Genomic DNA, 17,750 nt, shown 5'->3' on the forward strand with positions numbered 1-17,750 from the left:
TACTGTTCTGGGGGAAAGACTAGAACAAAATAAAGACACCCAAATAATCTTATTAATTGTATATGTTGATAATCACTGCTTAAAATAATTTTGGTTTTACCTGATATTGGGTGAAATTAAGCCTCAAAATTTTCTTAGAGTATAATGCCGTTTTGCGAAGATGTAGCTCTGATACTTCAGGACTTCTGCATGGTTTTCTTACTCTTCTAATCATCTCACTATGTAAATTGTTTCATTCTTTATATGCTTTTGCTTCTCCAGGGAAACTATGATGCAGATTTCCCAACTTGCATCCTCTAATAATGGTAAATTGAGAGGAAATGCTAAAACATTCTGTTTTCCAAACAGGTTATATTCATCTGGATGCCATTAATCCTGTCTCAGGTCACCCCTCAAAGCCCTGGACTCAAGCAAGCCTCCTACTTCAACTTTCCAAGTAGCTGGGACTACAGGTGTGTGCTACCTCACCTGGGGTTCCAGCCCAGTTTTTATTTTTTATTTTTGCAGAGATGAGGTCTTGTTGTATTGCCCAGGCTGGTCTTGAACTCCTGACCTCAAGTGATCCTCCTGTCTCAGCCTTCCAAAGTACTGGGATTACAGGAATGAGCTACCATGCCGGGCCTTCAGATTTCCATTATTCTTTTGTTAAAATGTTTTTTCCACAAATGTCTCAGAAGATATGGTGACTAAAGATGCCTTCATTATCCAAAAGGAAATCAGTCAAACAAACAAATAAAAATCATAGTTGAATCAGGACCCTATTCTTAAGAGCCAACCTTATTGTGAGTGAGATAAAGTGTACAAGTTCGGATATTTATTATTAGTTCTATTATTAATTTCTAGCCAAAGAAAGTGAATTTATTTCTCTTCTTCATAGTACATTCATTTGTTATTTATTTTCTTTTTTCTTTTTCAACTTTTATTTTGGATTCAGGGGGTACATATGCAGGTTTGGTACATGGGTATATTGCATGATACTGAGGTTGGGGTATGAATGATCCTGTCACCCAGGTACTGAGCATAGTACCCAACAGTGAGTTTTTTAACCCTTGCTCGCCTCCCTCCTTCCCCCTTCTACGAGTCCGCATATCTATCGTTGCCATATTTATGTCCATGAATACTTATGTCTAGATCCCATTGTAAGTGAGAATGTGTGGTATTTGGATTTTTGTTCCTGCATTAATTTGCTTAGGATAATGGCCTCCAGCTGCATTCATGTTGCTCCAAAGGACAAAAATTCATTCTTTTTCTAGGCCTGCATAGTATTCTATGGTGTATATATACTATATTTTCTTTATCCAGTTCACTGTTGATGGGCACCTCGGTTGATTCCATGACTTTGCTATTGTGAACAGTGCTGCAATGAACATTTGCATGCATGTATCTTTATGGTAGAATGATTTCTATTCCTCTGAGTATATGCCGAGTAATGGGATTGCTGGGGTACGATGGTAGTTCTGTTTTAAGTAGTTGGAGAAATCTTAACACTGCTTTCTATAGTAGTTGAACTAATTTACATTCCCACCAAGAATGTATGTGTTCCCTTTTCTCTACAGCCTCACCAACATCTGTTGGTTTTTGACTTTTTTAAAATGGTCATTCTGACTATTGTGAGACGGTATCTTGTGGTTTTTGTTTGCATTTCTCTGACGATTAGTGATGATGAGCATATTTTTCATATGTTTGTTGGCCACTGGTATGTCTCCTTTTGAGAAGTTTCTGTTCATGTCTTCTGCCCATTTTTTTAATGGGGTTGTTTTTTGCTTGTTGTTTTAAGTTCCTAATAGATTCTGGATATTAGATCTTTGTTGGATGCACTATTGACAAATATTTTCTCCCATTCTGTAGGTTGTCTGTTTTCTCTGTTGATAATTTCTTTTGCTGTGCAGAAGCTCTTTAATTAAGTCCCACTTGTCCATTTTTGTTTTTGCTGCAATTCCTTTTGAAAAGTTAATCATAAATTCTTTCCCAAGACTGCTGTCCAGAGTGGTATTTCCTAGGTTTTCTTCTTGGATTCTTATAGTTTGAGGTCTTACATTTAAATATTTAATGGCTAGCCAGCTGTCCCAGCACCATTTATTGAATAGGAAGTCCTTTCCTCATTGCTTATTTGTGCTAACTTTGTCAAAGATTAGATGGCTGTAGGTGTGGCTTTATTTCTGGTTCTCTGTCCTGTTTTATTGGTTTATATGTCTGTTTTGTATGTCCATTTTTGTTTCTGTTATGTAGCCTATTAGTATAGTTTGAAGTCAGGTACTATAATGTCTCTGTCTTTGTTCTTTTTACTTAGAATTGCTATGGCTATTCAGGCTTTTTGGTTTCATCTGAATTTTAGAATAGTTTTTTTTACAATTCTGTGAAAAAAATGACTTTGGTAGTTTGGTAGGAATAGCATTGAATTTTTAGATTGCTTTGGGCAGCATGGCCATTTTAATGATATTGATTCTTCCAATCCATGAGCATGGAATGTTTTTCCATTTGTTTGTATCATCTTTTTCACAGTACATTTATGATCAGTAAATGAAATTTGTTTTTCCATCATATTTCTTACTTCAGGGCCTATTTCAAATCCTACCTATGTCCTGAATACTTCTCTGATAAGTCTAGCATAGCAAATTCCCTATTCTGAAGTTGTACAATTATTTTCCACTATGGATTTGAGATCCTGACTACTAGCAATATTCTGCTTTCTCTGTGAATCCTTGAATATGCATATGGAAGTTGAGAGCTGAAAGATGATTTTTATGTTGAAAAGATACCTGGGTGGGGCCTCCCAGGCTGAGATCCCAGCCATCCTCCCCCTGGGCTCTTGTAGGGTAGCAGCTCTGCACTTCCCTTGGATGACGCTTTCAGAGTGAGTGGGCAGGCCACTATTTTACTGCAGCCCTCACTCCTGTTGCCCTTAAGTTTCAAAGAGAGTTTGGTGATTAGGAACTAATGTGGACCTCTAGAACATCATAGCTACCTTATGGAAAAGCAGCCAGACTATTTTCCACATGGAGCTCCAATCCTGCTACTCCTCCGTGGACAGTGCCTCTCAACTTGGGTTTCTAGCACAGCTACCCTGCCTCCTCCTGAACACTTCCGTTGGTGGTGGCTCTGCCTTTATCCCAGAGACAACCCACAGCCCCTCTGCCATTGCAGCTGCAGTGGTACCATCCTTGCTGCCCTTGGGCTGGGGGAGGAATAAAGGCCCTGGCTGCTATGGTGGCACCTCCAGCACACCACAGCCACCATACGGAGAGGAGCCCAGGCTGTCTTCCCAATGAGCCCCTATTCCCCACTCTACACCAGACAGGACCCTGGCTCAGAACCACAGAACAGCTGCCCTACCTTCAGATGAGGATTCCCACTGGTAGTGCCTCTCTCTGTCTTTCTCTGGGGTGGTACTCCCAGAGGCAACCAACAGCCCCTCTGCTGCCGCCCTTGGACTAGGGAAAGAGAATGAGGACTTTACTCGTGCTTCCAGTATGCCATAGTCACCATAAGGAAAGGAGCCCAGTCTCTTCTCCCATAAGCTCTCGACTACCTGCTCTTCACCAAGTGGGGTCCCTAGCTCTGGCCAGCAACACAGCTGCCCCACCCCCTTGCTGAATATTATCAGTAGCAGTGGCTGTATGTTTCTCTGAGGTGGAGCTCCCAGAGGCAACTGAAAGTCGCTCTGTACTGGTATTGCCCTTGCTGCCCTCAGACTGGGGAAGGAACAAAGACCCTGAGTGCTTTATCCATACCTCTAGCAAGCTGCAGCTGGCCTAAGAAGAAGAGGCCAGTCTGTCCCCTCCATGAGTCCCCCATTACCCCTGCTTATTAGTAGGCAGGTCCTCCCTGCCGACCATCTTGGGTCCACAACACAGCTGCCCTACCTGTGTGTTGATAGCACTGATTGGTAGCAGCTGTTAATTTCTCTGGGCTGGAACCCCAAGAGACAAGTGAAAGACCCTCTGCCACAGCCACTACCAAACTATCTTCCCCTGCTGCCTCCAAGTTGGAGAGAAAACATAAAGCGTAAGCATACCCCAGGACAGTGGCATGCAGCACAAAAGCGCCAAGCCAAGATCTGCAGGGAGCACTTGATTGAGAAAGGAGTCCCCACTTTCAGAACATTGAGATGGAGCATTGCTGCAGCCCTGAGGAAATACAGAGGAGCCATATGGCTAAGCAAAAACCTACCTACTGGTAAATACACTTAAGTGCCATCTGCTATTCACAGCCTAAATATCGGCACTAAAAATACTTTGTTAATATAGTCCCCTTTGAAACAAAGGACAAGACCCTGCACAAAGCCTTGCGCTTCTGAAAACCTACAGAACAGAAGTCAACTGACAATACTCAAATTTCACCACAGTTAAAGGAACGTTACGCACACAAATGAGAAAGGACTAGCTCAAGAACTCTGGCAACTCAAACAGCCAGAATGTCAGAATGTCTCTTTTCCTCGTAATGACTATTAGTTTCCCAGCAAGGGTTCTTAACCAGGCTGAAATGGCTGAAATGACAGAAATAGAATCCAGAATATGGCTAGGAACAAAGATCCTCAAGATTCAGAAGAAAGTCAAAACCTAATCCAATGAATCTAAGAATTACAATAAAATGATGCAGAATCTGAGAGATGAAATGACCATTATAAGGAATAACCAAACTGAACTGATAATTTTATAATATAACTGGAAGTATTAATAGCAGGATAGATGAAGTTGAGGAAAGATTCTCAGAGCTCAAAGACTGGATCTCTGATCTAAGTCAGACAAAAATAAAGAAAAAAGGAATTTAAAATAATAATGAACAAAAATTCTGAAAAATATGAGATTATATAAAGAGACGAAATCTACAACTCAGTAATATCACTGAAAGAGAGAAGATGAAACAAAGTTGGAAAACATATTTGAGGATATTATTTGTGAAAATTTCCCCAACCTCACTAGAGAGGCCAATATTCAAATTCATGAAATACAGAGAACCTCTATGAGATACTGTGTTAAGATCATCCCCAAGACATGTAGTCATCAGATTTCTCCAAGGTTGAAAGAATAAATGTTAAATACAGCTACACAGGAGGAGCAGGTCACCTACAAAGGGAACCCCATCAGGCTACAGAAGATCTTTCAGCAGAAACCCTACAAGCCAGAAGAGATTGGGCCTATATTCAGCATTGTTAAAAAAAAAAAAAAAAAAAAAAGAAATTCCAACCAAGAATTTCATATTCAGCTAAACTAAGTTTCTTAAGTGAAGGAGAAATAAGATTCTCTTCAGGCAAGCAAATGCTAAGGGAATTTGTTACCACCAGACCTGACTTACAAGAGATCTTGAATGGAGTGCTAAATATGGAAAGGAAAGACTGATACTAGTCATTACCAAAACACACCTAAGTACATAGACCATTGACACTAAGACATTGACCATTAACAACATGATGACAGGCTCAAATCCACACATACGAATATTAACCTTGTAGGTAAATTAGCTAAATACACAATTAAAAGACACAGTGGCAAGTTGGATAAATAAGTGAGGCCCAATGGTGTGCTGTGTTCAAGACAACCATCTTGCATGCACTGACACGAATAGGGAATAGGTTCAAAGAAAAGAGATAGCAAATAGTCTACCAAGCAAATGAAAAACAAAACAAAAAAAAAATAGAAAGGTTGCTATTCTAATTTCAGACAAAACAGACTTTAAACCAACACAGACTAAAAAGACAAAGAAAGGGCATTTCACAGTGGTAAAGGGTTCAATTCAACAAGAAGACCTAACCGTTCTAAATTTATATACATCCAAAACAGGAGCACCCAAATTCATGAAGCAAGTTCTTAGAGGTCTATAAAGAGACTTAGATAACCACACAATAATAGTAGGAGACTTCAACACCCCACTAAAAGTACTAGATAGATCATCAAAGGAGAAAACTAACAAAGATATTCAGGACCTTAATTTGACCAACTGAACCTAAAAGACATCTACAGAACTCTTCACCCCAAACAACAGGATATACATTCTTCTCATCTGCACATGGCACATACTCTAAAATCGACCACATGAGTGGTCATAACACAGTCTTCATCAAATTCAAAGAAAATCGAAATCATACCAGCCACCACTCTGAGACCACAGTGCAATAAAAATAGAAATCAATACTGAGAAAATTGTTCAAAACCATAGAATTACGTGGAAATTAAACAACTTGCTCCTGCGTAACTTTTGGGTAAACAATGAAATTAAGGCATAAATCACGAAATTTTTGGTAACAAATGAGAACAAAGATGCAACATACCAGAATCTCTGGCACACAGCTAAAATGGTGTTAAAAGGGAAGTTTATAGTACTAAATGCCCCCATCAAAAAGTTAGAAAGATCTCAAATTAACAACCTAACATCACACCTAGAGGAACTAGAGAAACAAGACAAAACCAATCCCAAAGCTAGCAATAGAAAAGAAATAACCAAAATCAGAGTTGAACTGATAGAAATTGAGATGCAAAAAAAAAAAAAAAACAAAAGATCAGTGACTCCAGGAGCTGTTTTTTTAAAGAATAAGATAGACCAGTAGCTAGATTAATAAAGAATAAAAGACGATCTGAATAAACACAATCAGAAATGACAAAGAGAACATTACCACTGATGTTACAGAAATACAAAACATCCTGAGAGACTACTACAAACACCTCTCTGCACACAAGCTAGAAAACCTAGAAGAAAGGGATACATTCCTGGAAACCTAAAATGTCCCAAGAGTGAACCAGGAAGAAACTGAATCCCTGAACAGACCAATAATGAGTCCTGAAGTTGAAACAGTAATAAAAAGCCTATCAGCCAGAAAAAGCCCAGGACCAGATGAAATCACAGCCAAATTCTACCAGATAGATAAAGAGGATTTGGCACCATTTCTACTAAAACTATTCCAAATAATTGAAGAGGAATTCCTTCCTAATTCATTCTATGAGGCCAGTATAATTCTGACACCAAAACCTGGCAGAGATACAACAAAGGAAAGAAAACTTCAGGCCAATATTGTTGATAAGCGTTGATGCAAAATACTAGCAAACTCAAGCCAGGAGCACTTCAACAAGCTAATCCACTATGATCACATAGGCATTACCCTGGGATGCAAGGTTGGTTCAATAAACACAAATCAATAAATGTAATTCATCACAAAACAGAACTAAAAAATCACTTGATAATCTGAATAGATGCAGAAAGGCTTTCCATAAAATTCAACATCCTTTCATATTAAAAACCCTTATCAAATTGGCATTGAAGGAACATACTTCAAAATAAGAAGAGCCATCTATGAAAAACCCACAGCCAATATCATATCGAATAGGCAAAAGCTGAAAACATTCCCCTCCAAAACTGGAACAACACAAGGATGCCCTCTCTCACCATTATTATTCAACACAGTCCTGGAAGTCCTAACTGGAGCTATCAAGTAGGAGAAAGATAAAAGGCATCCAAATAGGAAGAGAGGAAGTTAAACTATGCCTGTTTGCAGACTATATGATTCTATACCTAGAAAACCTGATAGTCTCTGCCCAAAGCTCCTAGATCTGATAAACAACTACAGCAACAGTTCAGGATACAAAATCCATCTATAAAGATTAGTAGCATTCCTGTGCACCAACAACATCCACACTGTGAGTGAAATCAAGAACACAATCTCATTCACAATAGACACAAAAAGAATAAAATACTTAGGAATATAGCTGTCCAGAAAGGTGAAAGATCTCTGCAATGAGAATTACAAACACTGTTCAAGGAATCAGAGAGGAAACAAACAAATGGAAAAACAAGCAATGGGGAAAGGACACCCTATCAATAAATGGTGGTAGGATAACCGGTTAGTCATATGTAGAAATAGAAATTGGATCCCTTAAACCACGTTCAAAACTCGAGATGGATTAAAGCTTAAATATAAAACCTAAAACTATGAAAACCCTGGAAGATAGCCTAGGAAACACTATTCTGGACTTAAATTAACAAGTGAAAACAACCCCATTAAAAAAGTGGGTAAAGGACATAAACAGAAACTTTACAAAATAAAAAAGACAGGTAGCCAACAAGCATTTGAAAAAATGTCAACATCACTAATCATTAGAAATATAAACTAAAACCACAATGAGATACTGTCTTGCACCAGTCAGAATGCCTATTACAAAAAAGTCAAAAAATAATAGATGCTGGTGAGGTTCAGAGAAAGGAAATACTTATAAACTGCTGGTAGGAATGTAACTTAGTTCAACCATTGTCACAAGCAGTGTCATGATTTCTCAAGTTAAAACAGAGTTACCATTCGAACCAGCAATCCCTTATAGGGTATATATCCAAAGAAATATAAACCATTCTACCATAAAGATACATGTGTGAGTATGTTCATCACAGCACTGTTCACAATAGCAAAGACATGGAATCAATCTACACATTCATCAATGGTAGACTGGATAAAAAATGTGGTATATATATACCATGGAATACCATGTGGGCATAAGAAAGTACAATATCATTTTCTTTGCTGCAACATGGATGCAGCTAGAGGCTAGTACCCCAAGTGAATTAACACAGGATCAGAAAACCGAATACCACGTTCTAATTTATTAGTGGGAGCTAAACATTGAGAACACATTGACACGAAGACAGAAATAGACACTGGGACCTACTTGAGGGTGGAGAGTGGGAGGAGGGAAAGGATTGAAAAACTATCTAGCAGGTACTATGCTTATTACCTGGGTGATAAAATAATCTGTACACCAAACCCCTGTGACATGCAATTTACCTATTTAACAAACCTGCACATGTACCCCTGAACCTAAAAGTTAAAGAATATGATGAAGTTTTGTTATTAGAATGCCAACTACATTATGAAATTACACCTTATGTTAACCAAATTACAACTTATATTAACTTCCATGTGAAATAACACAGTTTCTTTTCTTTTACATTCTTTGTTATAGGCTAATGGGTAAAATGAAGGCACATCATCCATCAATGTTAGATCAAAGTTTGTGAAACAGTGATCTTGGGAATCTATGAGACACCAAAGAACCAACTCGACTGATATATATATATATATGTATGTATGTGTGTATATACCAACATGTACATGTATATATATATACAGGTATGTGTCTACATACACATATACACACATATATGTATATATACACACACATCTCATATGTATATATGTATATAGACACATACCTGTATATACATGTACATGTTTCTACATGTGTATATATGTATATACATGTCTATATGTACAGGTATGTGTCTATATAATGTGTATATATGCATATATATGCATGTGCTTATATATGTATATATGTACATATATACTTGTATATGTATATATGCTTGTATATATGTACATGTATTACTTGTATATATGTACATGAATATATGTATATGTATACATGCATATATACCTATATGTGTTGGTAAGTTGAAATCAACATATATATATGGTATATATATATATATCATATCTGGGTTTTGAGTGGAGATCAAGAAAATAGTATCTATCACACAAATTTGATTTGAATTTTATCGCTCATTGTTTATTATGTGTGTGTGTGTTGGTAAGTTAAATTGGCACGCTCAGGATATATATATGTCTGTGTGTATATATATATATATATATATGTATGTTATTCTTTTAGATTACACAGTTTATATCAAAATCAAGCATCAGTTAAATTATAGCCCCCAATTACCATATAAGAAAGCCCACCAAATCTACTCAGACACTATACTTATATGTGGCCTTCAAGGAGTAGGGCCAGTGCTGATCCTCAGGGGTGCTAGCAAATTCTTCATAGTAGTCTAAAGTCTAGTAGTGTGGAAGGAAATGAAAGACACAAAGATATATTTCATGCTGTTCTTTTAAATAAAATACCATTTGATCTCAGAGCAGAAATATATTTTTTCTTAAGTTTTCATATTTCCCAATTAACAGGTTACAAGGGGAAGTAGAAGAAATATTAAAAAAATAATTTTTCCAAAGTGGCATTGATTATTAAAGTAAATGACACAAATGACTACATAAATAAAATATGTAGGAATATCTCATCCTTCTTCCATTTCCAATTCTACCATAAGGATTAAAGTCCAGGCCTGCATTGCCAAGTTACAAATATCACATAAAATTAACCACAGTATTATTAAATTTATAACAATATGTATTAGTAGTTTTATAACATATACATGTATAGGGGATATAATTTATTATGTATCATATTATATAATGCATTATTACTGTGTGAACCACTAGGCTTAGCATCCAAGACCACTTGATATATTGTATGTGCTCAATTCCTATTTGTTAATTATAAAGTATTCAAATACCAACTCTTTGATGTATAAGTGTAATTAAACACTCATATTTTGGAGCTATTCTGCCTGCATTACAGTTTTAGCTCTATTACTACTAATTGCATGCCTTTGCATCTCAATTGCCTTATCTATAAAATGATGAAAATAATAACTATCTCATTAGTTTGTTGTGAAGATTCAACAAGATAACACACAACCAATGACTTGCACCTATCAGGCACTCAAGAGTATGTGTGAAATGTAATAAGAATCATCATTATTTTGTTGTAATTATTTTTAATTTGGGCTTCATTTCCCAGTCCAGTGAGATGTGCTCTGCTACTTTCATACTTTCTTAACCCTATTAATGTAGCCACGAATTGTAGCTCTTTGGATATATAATTTATTGCTGAACATTCAAGTTTAAAGTTTTAAAAATTTTCGTTGACCAGGGATTGTGCAGCATTGATCATAATCATCATGATCATTAATTGCAGTAGTTAATACATAGAAAACACTACTCTTTTTTTTGTTGAGTGAATGAATGCATGTATGAATCAGAAGAAACAAAATAGTAGTTTCTGTATCTGCTAAGAAAGCAAAATAATATAACATACTATACATTATACTCAGCATCTGAGTTTATGTTTTAGTTTATTTTGATCAGTAATACTACATTAATTACCTAGGAGTAATAAGAAAAAAAGGTTGCTTAATATTTAAATGTCATGTTAATGCAAATGAAAGCCAAATGCCCTCATGCCATATAATAAAAGGGTCAGTTTTGCATTAGTTCAAATAAAAAAGAGTGATTGAGAATTGAGTCACTACAAGGAACACAGTGGGTTAGACATGATAAACTCAGCAGAATCTATGTCATAGTAGCCAATATCATATCTGGGTTTTGAGTGGAGATCAACAAAATAGTATCATCTATCACACAAATTTGTTGATTTGAATTTTACTGGTTCATTGTTTATTTTATAAATTTCTTCATCGTTTTAATTGTACAAGAGCTGATAAGTATAAGAATTTATATTTAATTAAGTTCATAGTTTTTACCTGTGTAAGTATTTAACATATTAAAATAATTTTGGAGTGAGAGAGTTCATGAGACTTGTTTTCCTTTAAAAAGAAACCACATCTTACTCAAACTTGCATAAGCACCACACAACCCAAGTACTTAGTAGAACTCCATTTGAGAACAGCTTGTTAGTGTGTAGATTTGGATATATGTGCCCTCAGAAACATCACAGCAACATACCAAAGCCCAATATATCAGAGTTAATCTGTGATGCAGGCATCAGTCCAGCTGGTACGTTCTGCTGTGAGTGCTTCACTCTATTTTTAGTGGTAATTTATTTGGCACGCAGATTGAGATCTTTCGTGGGAATAACAAAATGACTCACGCCTTCAGCTGCCTGGTTCTCCTAAGAACCACGATGTGAGGCTGCACGATTGTGGACCTGAGACAGTTGGTAATTGCCTCTTTTCCTCCCCCTCTTCTACACTTGTATGAACTCTCTCGAATAAATAATGAATAACTTCTTTTTTCCCCTACCCCAACAACTAAGTCTCATAATTAGAATTTGCTACTTCTATTAATACATTCAATTATGTGCTGATTCAGGCATCTTCAGGTCAAATGCGTTAGAAAACAGCTAATTATGCCCTTTCCCATGGGTAAGAAAATCTTTAAATTTAATTAAATGACCTTAACTCAACTCCTTCACATTAGGGCCTACATCCCGATGGATTTCCTACTGGGTGACTTAAAGAGCCAAGCTCAATATTAAAATCAGCAGCAGTTATTACTTTTTATTCTTTCTTTAAAACAAAATTATTTTTGGTTGAAGAATTCTGACCATTAATTTCACTCTCAATCATGCTTCTGCATTCACTCCTAAAAACACAGATTAGTTAAGAAAGCTTGCTTTTCACTTTTAAAGTTGTTTACTTTCTATTTCTTGCACCAATAACATGCCTTAAATACAGACTACCATTCGTCAGTCTTGATATTCTTTTTGACATACTAATCAACACACATAAGCAAAGGTAGTAGAAACGAATCTTAAAAAAGAAAAGAGAAAACATGTTAAGCACCACATCTGAGCCATGCAGGGTTCAAATATACAGAATGTTCTGTCTTTTATGAGAAAGCCACAAAATATTTTTCTATTTCCTGTTTCTAAATTGGAAAATTGGAATAGAGCTATCTTAGTTTAATATTTTCCAGGAAAGCATTAAAGTCAAACCAAGTGATTTGCTTTTTCTTTAGTTTTACAAATTTTACTTTTTTTTTGTTTTTGCTTAGAACGAACTTGTTTTTTCTTAAAAATTGGACTTACACAAAAAGAGAAATCCAGATGTTTAAAGGAAGTAAGCAATCTGGAAAAAGGCAATTATATAATAGCCTTAGATGAGTTTCTTTCTTTCATCCGTTCTCTCTCCATCCTTCCCTTCCTCTTCTTCTCCTCAATCTATTCATTATTTTTCTTCTCTTTCCTCCTCCTCTTCTCATACTTCTTTCTTATTTTTCTTCTTGTTTGGCAAGTACCTCTAGAAGATGATTAATTATATGTACAACATATTGATACCTCAACATTCCTGTGATGGGCCAAACCCACTTCCAGTATCATTTTTCTTGCTTGTTTGAATCAGTCATTAAACAATAATTAATGATACTAACTCTTACTAATTCAACAATTAAGCAATGGGAGCCATTGGAGATTTTTGAAAAGGGAAATGATATTAAGAATCATCTATCAATGATGGGCAGGAAGAACTGCAAGATGGTAGACTCATTAGCAGAGTTTGTAGTACTCAGGCAGAAGGTATGGAGGGTTTTGAATAGGTTAGCAGAGCGACTGTGGAAAGGACTTCACATTGAGAGGCATTTAGGAAAAGAATTAACCAGTGACATACTGGATATGAAAAATAAAGTATAGAAGTATGTCAAGGATTGTTTTTAGCTTTCAAACATGAACTACTAAGGAAAAATAGAAGTGTTAGAAATGAGAATTGATCAGGAGAGCAAGTTGAGTAAGGTAAATTCAGTTCAAGGTAAATTCAGTTTTAGGCATATTGCTTTTCATGTTATGAAACTACTTATAGGTAGAAATGACCTAATCAATTTGGAAAATTTTCAGAGAGTTGGAGAAATCGAGTAAATTCAAACAGACTAAAAGCACCTCAGGGGCTTGTTGACATATAGTCCCTGAACTTCTTGATAGCTTACCCATTAATATCCCTGCATGATTATTTATCTGTCTTTGTGTGATCAGAAAACAATAATGTTAATTCAAAAAAGTACCATTTACAAGTCCTTGTCTGTTTTCTGAGGCAGGTGGATCCTGGTAACTGAAGGATCTTTTACAAACTTAAATATTTTATTAAACAAGGGTTTGAAGATGCCTGTTTGAAGGAAAGAAACACATGAGTAATAAATAGCGAATGCTACAGAGAAACCAGGAAGTAAGAAAGGTGCATAGGACTGTGGTCAGGGCAGCTGTAGAAGCTAGTGTTAGTAGACAGAGTTAAGTGCTGGTAGTGGAAAGTGAGGAATCTTGGGCATAAACATTGAATGACTAGTGATTAATTTTTGAGTGAAATGCTACATATGTGTTATGTAACAATTATTTCATATATGTCCCTATTATCCCTAAGGATTTTGAATAATATGTATTTCTTATTAAGTATGGTAGAGGTTTCTTTTGTATGCATAAAAAAATGTTGTGAATCCTACATTAAGGGTAGCAGAGAATAGAAAAAATTCTACCCGAGGGATCAGTCACGTGTGATTAATACTTGTGCATGGGTGTGTGTTGTGCAATAGGAAGTTAGAAATCCCAGATGGAGAACCTACAAGGTGAAGTTGGCCTCCATAGCAGTTATGGGTACAATCCTTGTAGTGTCGAATGGGCTGGCTGAAGAAGAGTTGAAGAAATCGAGGGTGTGGATCTCCATGATCCCAGGTAAAATTTCTGATCAGAAAGAAGCAGAAGAAACTACTTTACCATATTGCTGGACATTAACAGAGAACACTTGAAAATAAGTTAGTGACTTGGGGATATTCTCATAGTTCAGCAAGACCCAGAAATCCCATAGTATTTCAAGGCGAGAGTGAGGTTTGAGGAGTTTAGGCCTGGATTAGCCACTGCTTTAATCTATGGGAAGGGATGTGGAGATAGGAGTAGATGAAGGAGTCATGATACTCGTTGTTTGAGCATGCCATATATTTTATGCCTCTACATGGTTTATCCCTTAATCTGGAATTCCATTTTTAACTGCATATGGAATAACCTAATGCTGGTATATTTTGAATGGGATATTCTGAGGGACTCCCCCCTGATAAAATGGAGTATACTTGTCAGAGAAAGCCTCAATCATATTGTGATTTATAGTACCTAATATTTGAGGCAAACTGTTGTTCTTCGCAACAAACATATGAGGTCAGTGCCTTTATCTTTATTTCACCAATGAAAAATAACTTGTCCAAAGTCACACAGTTGTAACTGGCAATGTCTCTATTTCACTCTAAATCTCTCAGATTAAAACTCCTTGTTCTTAATCATTATGCTTTCAGGAAACCACTTCTCAAATATGTTAGTAAATATATGAAATAACAAATGCTTAATCAGAATTGTATTGACCAGTTTGCACAACCACTCCTCTGGCTAATACTCTTACCAATACACTACACCATCGCTGTTTAGATCTAGTTGTGTGTTAGGGGAGGCTGAAGACAGGAAGCAGACTGTAATGGCTTTATCGCTTTCCCCAAATATTCAGCACATTCTCTCATTCACTTAATCCTAAGTGTTTCATCATATTTTAAGGCTATAATTCAAATTAGTTTACTGTCCAAGAGCTTTTGTAATTTGGCCTCACATTATTAATCCAAGTTTATACAGTTCATTTCAAAACCCACAGATACCTAGGGAGCTCTAGGAGTGTACCAGGCACTACAATAGGGAGGAGAAACAAAATAAAAATAAGTACATTTTTTTTTCTAGATTCCTAGGGACTTGTTAAAGACAATGTAAGTGTTATATTAAACAACATGCCAAGTGCTAATGAAACACAAAAACTAGCGTGGGCAACAAAGTGAGGCCTCACCTCTACAAAAAATACAAAAATTAGTGGAGCATGGTGGTGTGTGCCTATGGTCCCAGGTACTTGGGATACTGAGGTGGGAAGATTGCTTGATCCCAGGAGCTCTAGGCTGCACTGAGCCAAGATCACACCACTGCACTCCAGCCTAGGCAACACAGTGAGACCCTATTTCAAAAAAAGAAACAAAACAAAACCCCATGAAGATAGAAATAAAAATCTACTTGAAAAGGTAGGATAAGGTAGAAGATATGACATTTGAGCTGGGTATTGAAAAATGAACAGAAGTGTGTCAGGCAGAGAAGGGATAGAAGGACATTTTGAGGAGCAGCATGAGGGTGTGAAGTAGCATAGTATGTTCGAATACTGACAAGGAGCTCAGTGAAGGATGAACCAATTATATGTACAGAGAAGAGTAGTTAAACAGAAAGGTTAAAAATGTGGCATGGGGCTAAACTTATGAAGGTACTTGCTTGCTTTGCTAAAGATTAAACAGTAGTTTTTTTAAAATAACATTTATTTTCTTTTTAGCATTCACTTCCAGTTATGTGCAAGACAAAAAAAAAATGTAGCAAACTTTAATTTGAGCATGCCCCTTGGCTGTAGAGTTCTCTCTTCTCTAGGCTGCAGTGAGGCCTAAAGAGAAATTGTCTCATCTAGGTCTCCTAATATGATTAATTTTGGACATCTTTATAACTTGAGATGAGTACTTAGAATTTTGACTGCCAGGTTTTCTGGAAGAAAGTAAAACAGATTAAATCATGAGTTTTATGTTTCCGGACACTGGCCTAAGCAAATAATTTATGACCAAGTCCTCAAAAGCAAATGTAACAAAAATAAAAGTAGACAAATGGGACTTAATTAAACTAAAAGCTTCTGCACAGGAAAAGAAACAATCAACAAAGTAAACAGACAATCTACAGAATGAAAAAAATATTTTAAAACTATGCTCTGAAAAAGGACTAATATCCAGAATCTAAAAGGCATCAAACAATTCAACAAGGAAAAGACAACCCCATCAAAAAGTGGGCAAAGACATGAACCATCATTCCTCAAAAGATGACATACAAGCAGCCAACAAACATAAAAAAAAGCTCAACATCACTAATCAGAGAAATGCAAATTAAACTACAGTATAAAGGTTTTTCAAAGAACTAAAAATAGAATTACTATTTAATCCAGCAATCCCCAGTACTATATACCAAAAGGGAAAGAAATTATTCTATCAAAAAGATACCTGTACTCATATGTTTGTTGCAGCACTATTTACAATAGCAAAGTTATGTAATCAACTTAAATGTCCATCAGTGGAGAACTGGACAAAAAGAAAATGTGGTACATATACAACATGGAATACTATGCAGCCATAAAAAAGAATGGAACATCTATGTATCAACATGGATGGAAATGGAGGCCATTGTCTTAAGTGAAATAACTCAGAAAGTCACACACCACATGTTCTCACTTATAAGTGGAAACTAAACAATGGGTACACATGGATATAAATACGGAAATGGAGACTCCAGAAAGGGAGAGAGTGGGAGAAGGCTGAAAAATTACCCATGGGGTAAAATATTCACTATTTGCGTGATGGCTACACTAAAGGCCAAACTTCACAACCATCCAATTTTAATCCAGCCGTAATGTTCTTGTCACTGTATTCCAGTATACCACACCAGTTTGGACTGAAGCCTTTTTGTTCCTTTTCTCATGTTGTTCATTCTACCTTCTCAGGAATAGAGCTCTTCTCCCTTCTCCCTTCCAAATCCAATCCTATTTCTTATTCAGGCTCCAGAGCAAGTCCCAACTCTCCAATAAGATGCATTATGTCAGATTCTCCAGAAGCAAGCCTTAAGACAAGGATCCCTGAGCACATGATTTGTTAAGAAGTGTTCTCAGGAAAACTGGTAAGAAAGTGGGGAAGCAGTAGAGGGAAGAGGAAGAGGGCAAACAAGAGTTCCAGACCCCACTTGATCCTGTGAGGAGCTCTGGAGCGTAAATTATACCTCACATTTGTCCTGTCTTCATGGAAGGAGGCTGAGCTTTTATACTCCCACATGAGTCAATCATTGACTGTTGGCTTCTCCCAGGAAGAAGATATTGGCAGTGCAAATTACTGTATATTTTTGATTCTTTGCACTGTAGGCAAAGCTGTTTTAGCTGTCTAAGGCCAGGCCATTGAAGACAGTTGCAGGTGAAAAGCATTAAAATTAAAGCACTCCCAACCTTGGCGCTGGATACACAGAATGGGTAAAAGGGATTCTAGAGCATCTGGATGGAGCAGTGATCCAAAGGGTCAAAAAGGCTCTCCTCCTCTGCTTCAGCCAGACTAGTGT

At 36.6% G+C, this 17,750-nt stretch overlaps 1 non-coding gene across 1 annotated transcript; it reads right to left on the reverse strand.

The window, feature by feature from the left end:
* Positions 1 to 665: 665 nt before the first annotated feature.
* On the reverse strand, positions 666 to 753 carry LOC112129281 (small nucleolar RNA SNORD11). The gene has a single exon (XR_002911688.1). It is a non-coding gene; the product is annotated as a small nucleolar RNA SNORD11 (small nucleolar RNA).
* Between the last annotated feature and the right edge of the window lie 16,997 nt (positions 754 to 17,750).

Source organism: Pongo abelii, chromosome 16 (assembly GCF_028885655.2).
Source record: "Pongo abelii isolate AG06213 chromosome 16, NHGRI_mPonAbe1-v2.0_pri, whole genome shotgun sequence".
Classification (NCBI taxonomy): Eukaryota; Metazoa; Chordata; class Mammalia; order Primates; family Hominidae; genus Pongo; species Pongo abelii.